The sequence below is a fragment of the Triticum dicoccoides genome, chromosome 7B (genome assembly GCF_002162155.2).
Source record: "Triticum dicoccoides isolate Atlit2015 ecotype Zavitan chromosome 7B, WEW_v2.0, whole genome shotgun sequence".
In the NCBI taxonomy this organism is placed as follows: domain Eukaryota; kingdom Viridiplantae; phylum Streptophyta; class Magnoliopsida; order Poales; family Poaceae; genus Triticum; species Triticum dicoccoides.
The window spans coordinates 606,836,983-606,844,973 of NC_041393.1; positions in this window are offsets into that span (position 1 = coordinate 606,836,983).

Below are 7,991 nucleotides of genomic sequence, written 5' to 3' on the forward strand. Positions count from 1 at the left end.
AATCATCAAGTTGGTCCAGAATGGAAATGAGGTTGATTCACTCAAACTTTTCAAAGAACATAAATAGGTTTTTGCACAAAGGGAAACAATAGGCTCCTACTGACCTCCCTTAATTTTGGTAGAAGTTTTAAAGAAACATTTGAATAGGTTGTAGTGCAAAATGCACTCTGGACCAGAGAAGAAAAATTGAGTGCAGGGCTCAAAATATTCCATTAATGAAATATATTTTTGCATAAAAGTGATTTAAAAACATCACATGACATCTCCAAATTTTTATGGGAATTTTAAGTGAATCTATCAAATGGTTGTAGTTCAAATATGGTCAATTAACCTTGAAAAACCATTTTCAAGAAAATAAAGATCAAGCAACTTAATTATTTAATTAGTTATACTGGTAAAAGGAAAGTTTTTCTTGAGAGGTTAAACAAGTCCAATAACATATTTGAAAAGTTTTCTCTTTGGGAAAAACTCATATAACAGGGAAGGAAATGAAAAATTAAAATGGAGCTCAGAAATCCAAAGTTTTAATTCCTGGCAAAATTTTAACTTAATAAAACAAGGCCAAATTTTTGGGGTGTCACACCACCATGGCGCCTCCGCACTCCGCTTGGCTGCCCTTCACAACCTTCGGCTTGACACTGAAGGTCTTGAGCCACAAGCCGAAGTGGGGCTGGATGCAGAGGAAAGCCTCGCACACGACGATAAAAGCCGAGATGTTGAGGATGAAATTCGGGGCCAGATCGTGAAAATCCAGGCCGTAGTAGAACATGAGCCCCCGGACAAAGGGGTGAAGCGGGAAGCCCAGTCCGCGGAGGAAATGGGGAAGAAATACTACCCTCTCATGGGGCCTAGGGGTGGGGATGAGCTCTCCCTCGTCGGGGAGCCGGTGCGCGATGTTGCTGGATAAATATCCGGCGTTGCGCAGCTTCTGGATCTGCTCCTCCGTGACGGAGGAGGCCATCCACTTGCCTCCCGCTCCGGACATAGTTGGAGAAGGTTGAGGTGAGAAGTGCAGACTTGGGCGCTGGAGCTCGAGTTCGCGGAGTTGGATAAGCCAAGGAGGAAGAAGGCGCAGGTAAAAGGGTTGGATCTTTATCCCCTTATATGGGCGGACACAAACATGCGTCCCCACCGGCTTGATAAAACTCGCTTATCCCCCAAGCGCCGCAATCAATGGCGCGGTTGGGTTACCCACGTCCGTATTGATGGGAATCCCAGAATAAGGGGAACACGATCTCTGCTTCGACAGGACGTGCCAAGAAAACCGCTTCGCTAAACGCGCTGAGGTAGTACAATAAAAACGATTCTAGTAAAGGCTTGGTAGTGGTGTGACGTCACGCCACAAAATACGTCAGCAGATTGAACTTGTGTCATATTATTCTCTCTACGGTGGTACGTGGAATTTATCTTTGCAGAGCCGGACATTATCCCGATGTTCACAATCTTCTATAAATTATTTGGAGGAAGAACCCGCCTTGCAATGCTGAAGACAACATGCGCGCCGGACTCATCGTCATTGAAGCCTGGTTCAGGGGCTACTGAGGGAGTTCCGGACTAGGGGGTGTCCGGATAGCCGAACTATCATGATCGGCCGGACTCCAAGACTATGAAGATACAAGATTGAAGACTTCGTCCCGTGTCCGGATGGGACTTTCCTTGGCGTGGAAGGCAAGCTTGGCGATACGGATATGTAGATCTCCTACCATTGTAACCGACTTTGTGTAACCCTAGCCCTCTCCGGTGTCTATATAAACCGGATGGCTTTAGTCCATAGGACGAACAACAATCATACCATAGGCTAGCTTCTAGGGTTTAGCCTCCTTGATCTCATGGTAGATCCACTCTTGTAACACACATCATCAATATTAATCAAGCAGGACGTAGGGTTTTACCTCCATCAAGAGGGCCCGAACCTGGGTAAAACATCGTGTCCCTTGTCTCCTGTTACCATCCGCCTAGACACACAGTTCGGGACCCCCTACCCAAGATCCGCCGGTTTTGACACCGACAACCTCCTTTCTTAAGAACGGAATGGACATGACTTACCCAATCACTATCAGCAACGGGATAAATTATACCCGCCTCAAGGAGCTTTAGTATCTCCTTTCTTACCAGTTCTTTCATCTTAGGGTTTAACCGTCATTGAGGATCTCTAACTGGTTTGGCATCTTTCTCCAGTTTTATTTTGTGTTGGCATAGAGTGGGACTAATGCCCTTAAGGTCATCCAGAGTATATCCAATAGGAGCGCGGTGCTTCTTTAGAGTTTTCAATATCTTTCCTCTTCTTGCTCTGAAAGTTTAGCACTAATAATAACATGATATATCTTCTTTTCATCAAGATAAGCATATTTAAGATTATCAGGTAATGGTTTGAGTTCAAACATGGGATCACCCTTGGGTGGAGGGGGATCCCCTAGGATTTCAACAGGTAAGTTGTGTTTCAGAATAGGACCCTGTTGAAGGAATACTTCATCTATTTCCCTTCTTTCATTCATAAACATATCATTTTCATGGTCTAGCAAATATTGTTCTAACGGATCAGTAGGACGTACGGCAATAGAAGCAAGACCAATAATTTCATCCTTACTAGGCGATTCTCTATCACGGGGTTGTCTACAAAACTTAGCAAAATTAAACTCATGAGACATATCCCCCAGGCCAATTGTAACAACATCCTTTTCGCAATCAATCCTAGCATTAACAGTATTCAAGAAGGGTCTACCAAATATAATGGGACAAAAGTCATCTTGTGGGGCACCAAGAACAAGAAAATCAGCAGGATCTTTAACTTTCCCACACAAGACTTCAACATCTCTAACAATCCCAACTAGTGAAATAGTATCTCTATTGGCAAGCTTAATAGTAACATCAATACCTTCCAACTCAGCGGGTGCGATATCATGCATCATTTCTTTATATAAGGAAATAGGTATTGCACTTGCACTAGCACCCATATCACATAAGCCATGATAACAATGATCTCCTATTTTAACAGAAATAACAGGCATGCCTACAATAGGTCTATGTATCTTAGCATCTGGTCTAGCAATATTAGCAGTTTCACCATAGAAATAAATAACATGCCCATCTAAATTATCATCCAAGAGATCTTTAACCATAGCAATACTAGGTTCAACTTTAATTTGCTCAGGGGGTGTATAAGTTCTAGTATCACTCTTACAAACAACAGTTGAAGCTTTAGCATGATCCTTTATCCTAACAGGAAATGGTGGTCTCTCAACATAAGTAGTAGGAACAATAGGATCATTATAAGTGATAGTATTTTCTTCAACTGTAATAGGTGCAACTACTTTTACTTTAGTGGGAGGATTATATTTAAACCACTTCTCCTTAGGGAGATCAACGTGAGCAGCAAAAGATTCACAAAAAGCAGCTACTATCTTAGAGTCAAGTCCATATTTAGCGCTAAATCCACGAAAAGCATCGGTATCCATAAAAGATTTAACACAATCAAACTTAGGTGTTATACCTGACTCCTTACCATCGTTGGAACCACAATCTTCAAAGTTGCGTTTAATTCTTTCCAATAAGTCCCACTTGAATTCAATAGTCTTCAGCATATAAGAACTAGCACAGGAAGTATCAAGCATGGTGCGATCATTGAGAGAAAGCCGAGCATAATTTTTTTGAATAATCATATCTCTTGAGAGCTCATGATTGGGGGCATGAATATAACATTGACTTAAGCCTCCCCCAAGCTTGAGCGATGCTCTCTCCTTCGCGACGCCAGAAATTATATATGTAATTATGATCACGATGAACAAGATGCATAGGATAGAACTTCTGGTGAAATTCCAATTTCAATCATTTATAGTTCCAAGATCCCTTATCTTCATATAGCCTATACCATGTCAATGCATCTCCCTTCAAAGATAAAGGGAAGACCTTCCTCTTAACAACATCATCGGTAATACCTGCAAGCTTAAATAATCCACAAACTTCATCCACAAAGATAAGGTGTAAATCGGGATGCAATGTTCCATCTCCTGCAAAGGGATTAGCTAGCAGTTTCTCTATCATACCCGAAGGTATCTCAAAGTAAACATTTTCAGTAGGTTCAGTAGGTTGAGGAGCAACTCTTTGCTCTACTGGTCGGGGTGAAGATACCCTGAACAAGCCCCTCAAAGTATTAATATCCATAGTAACAAGTGACAGAAAATTTCAGCACACTATATAAATGTTTCCTTACCAAGTTCCACTCACCAAAGGCACTTCACTCCCCAGCAACGGCGCCAGAAAAGAGTCTTGATGACCCACAAGTATAGGGGATCTATCATAGTCCTTTCGATAAGTAAGAGTGTCAAACCCAACGAGGAGCAGAAGGAAATGACAAGCGGTTTTCAGTAAGGTATTCTCTGCAAGCACTAAAATTGTAGGTAACAAATAGTTTGGTGATAAGATAATTTGTAACGGGTAACAAGCAATGAAAGTAAATAAGGTGAAGCAAGGTGGCCCAATCCTTTTTGTAGCAAAGGACAAGACTGGACAATTTCTTATAATGAGAAAAGCGCTCCCGAGGACACATGGGAATTATTGTCAAGCTAGTTTTCATCACGCTCATATGATTCACATTCGGTACTTTGATAATTTGATATGTGGGTGGACCGGTGCTTGGGTACTGCCCTTTCTTGGACAAGCATCCCACTTATGATTAACCCCTATTGCAAGCATCTGCAACTACAAAAGAAGTATTAAGGTAAACCTAACCATAGCATGAAACTAGTGGATCCAAATCAGCCCCTTACGAAGCAACGCATAAACTAGGGTTTAAGCTTCTGTCACTCTAGCAACCCATCATCTACTTATTACTTCCCAATGCCTTCCTATAGGCCCAAATAATGGTGAAGTGTCATGTAGTCGACGTTCACATAACACCACTAGAGGAGAGACAACATACATCTCATCAAAATATCGAACGAATACCAAATTCACATGACTACTAATAGCAAGACTTCACCCATGTCCTCAGGAACGAACGTAACTACTCACAAAGCATATTCATGTTCATGATCAGAGGAGTATTAATATGCATTAAGGATCTAAACATATGATCTTCCACCAAGTAAACCAATTAGCATCAACTACAAGGAGTAATCAACAGTACTAGCAACCCATAGGTACCAATTTGTGGTTTTGATACAAGATTGGATACAAGAGATGAACTAGGGTTTTGAGAGGAGATGGTGCCAGTGAAGATGTTGATGGAGATTGACCCCCTCCCGATGAGAGGATTTGGTGATGAAAATGGTGATGATTTCCCCCTCCCGAAGGGAAGTTTCCCCGGCAGAACAGCTCTGCCGGAGCCCTAGATTGGTTCCGCCAAGGTTCCGCCTCGTGGCGGCGGAGTTTCGTCCCGTAAGCTTGCCTATGATTTTTTCCAGGGTAAAAGCCTTCATATAGCAGAAGATGGGCGCCGGAGGGCCAACAGGGGGCCCAGGAGACAGGGGGGCGCGCCCAATAGGGTGGGGGGCGCCCCCACCCTCCTGGCCAGGGTGTGGGCCCCCTCTGGAATTTTCTTAGCTCAATAATTCTTATTAATTCCAAAAGTGACTTCCGTGGAGTTTCAAGATTTTTGGAGCTGTGCAGAATAGGTTTCCAATATTTGCTCCTTTTCCAGCCAGAATCCCAGCTGCCGACATTCTCCCTCTTCATGGTAAACCTTGTAAAATAAGAGAGAATAGCCATAAGTATTGTGACATAACGTGTAATAACAGCGCATAATGCAATAAATATCGATATAAAAGCATGATGTAAAATGGATGTATCATGCAGCAGGGCCCCGTTCCAAGGTTTCTGTTTAGATTAAGACCCTCTATAAACATTTTTTCTTATTATTATCATCTCCTGTTGTTTCATACCCTCCTGGCATATAAAACGCCCTGGAAAGATATCGGCAGTACTTGCGAACTTATGATTCACCGTACTAAAATGGATGTTATAGAAGCAGCCAGTTATGTGCTTTGAGAAATATATTCTCACCACAGGCGCTCTCTCCTCACGCCGGGTCATAGCATGTGCCTTGAATTCAGGGTTCATTACCAGGGGCTGTACCTAGCCCGGTATATATTGAAAAGTCCGAATACCTTCCGGAGTGTTTGGCGTCGCGAGTTTTGGCCTTATATGCATCAGCTCCGAATCATGTCTTGGGTCAATAGTTGGGTTTGCCCGGCTCCTGTGTTTGCTACCTTACGTTCTGTTCTATCGGCTAAGGCGGCCAAAGGAGAACTACTGCAATTGTGCCATGGTTCATCTGGACGAGCACCTTAGTAGAGAAAGCCGAAAACTGACTATCATGATAAGGCGAGAGCTGGTCAACCACTCGATGACTCAGCGGAATCTTCCTGATTCCTCCGCATTAACGAAGGACCGGTTTCCTGGACATGTATGCAAATGCACCGTATTTGGATAAACGCGGACATACCAGGGGCTATATAGTAGCCCCACCGTCAAACTCATATGGCTAAGTGGAAGTGTTGAAGCGCTATAGTCCGATTGCCTAGTTGGACGCACTAACACCTCCTTAAATGGACCAAGACGTTGGGTCAAGTGTGATCAAGTGCTTTTCCGAACACCCCCGCATTATACGCGAGGGAGCTGAAGCCGACGACTGCAAACTTTCAGGTTATATACATATATACATAAACGGCTGCACAGGAGGCGCTAAAATACTTTACGGGCAAAAGTATAAACACTGCCTTCATTACCATAAGCATTGTCTTTACAATTTGGATACATGTTACTTCAACATAATATTCTTCGAGAACTAACCCTCTATCAAGCAGGCACCCTCTAATACTTCTTCAAAAATATTGATCTGGTGTGTCCTGACCCCCGGGCGGACCCCCTGTCGCAATATCAGTGGCCTTCATCTTCGCCCAATACATCTTCACATGGGCAAGGGCCATCCGTGCACCTTCTATGCACGTGGACTGCTGGACAACATCGATATGCGACACTGCGCAAACAAGTTGCTGCACTAAACCAAGATAACTGTTCGCAGTTGGTCCCCCAGGCCACAGCCGGTCCACGACAGCCTTCATGGCTAGTCCGGATATCTTATGGAGCTCGGCCGATTCGACCATCTACTCATTCAACAGCAGTGGATGCCTTGGCATGCTAAACTGTGACCAGAAAAGCCGTTCTGCTTCATGGCCTTCTTGTGCCTGGGAAAACTGCATCGCATCAGAAGCACTATTTGACAAGTCCGAATATGCATCTGGCGAACTCCACATTCGATCAAGCGGGGAATACTTCGGATCGCCGAACTTGGTTTGTAATAAAAAAGGCTTTCCAGCCACGATCTCCCCAGCTTGCCGGATCTCCTCCCGTGCCGCCCTGGCCTCTGACCGATTTCTTTTGCCACTTGTAAGGCCTGCTCAAGGTCAACCATTTTTTCTTTGGTCTCTTTCTCGAGAAGCGCATATTTGTTAGCGGCATCCCTTAGCCCAAGTGTCATGTTGGATATTTTCTCCTCACTTAGGCGATGAGCAGCCTGTTCGGCTTTTAACTCACCAACTGCCTTCTCGGCAGCCGCATTGCTTATCCTGGCTTGCTCCTTGGCCCGGGCAAGCTCACCCTGAAGGGCCTCCACGGTGGCAGCCCCATCTGCAGTCAAGCATACTATAAATTCAGCATAATGCTCTAATTTATACGCACTGACCGCCCAAAATACATACCTTGCGCCTCATCAAGCCACATGTTCACGAGCGTGATGTCATCATCCGCCACATCAAGTTGCTGATTCAATTCGGCAAATTGAGCAGCCCGGGCAGTGGCCGGGGCTGCAACCGCCTATGTACAAATTAGCAAAATTATTACCTTAGCATATTCATTTGATCCTCTAATCGTCTCATTTGGAAGACAACCAGAGTCTCAGGGGCTACTATCTACACACAGTGCACATTGTTTACGGCACAAAACAAGAGGTTACATTATGTACCTCAAAGCCTCTTAGTAGGCTCGTAAAAGCT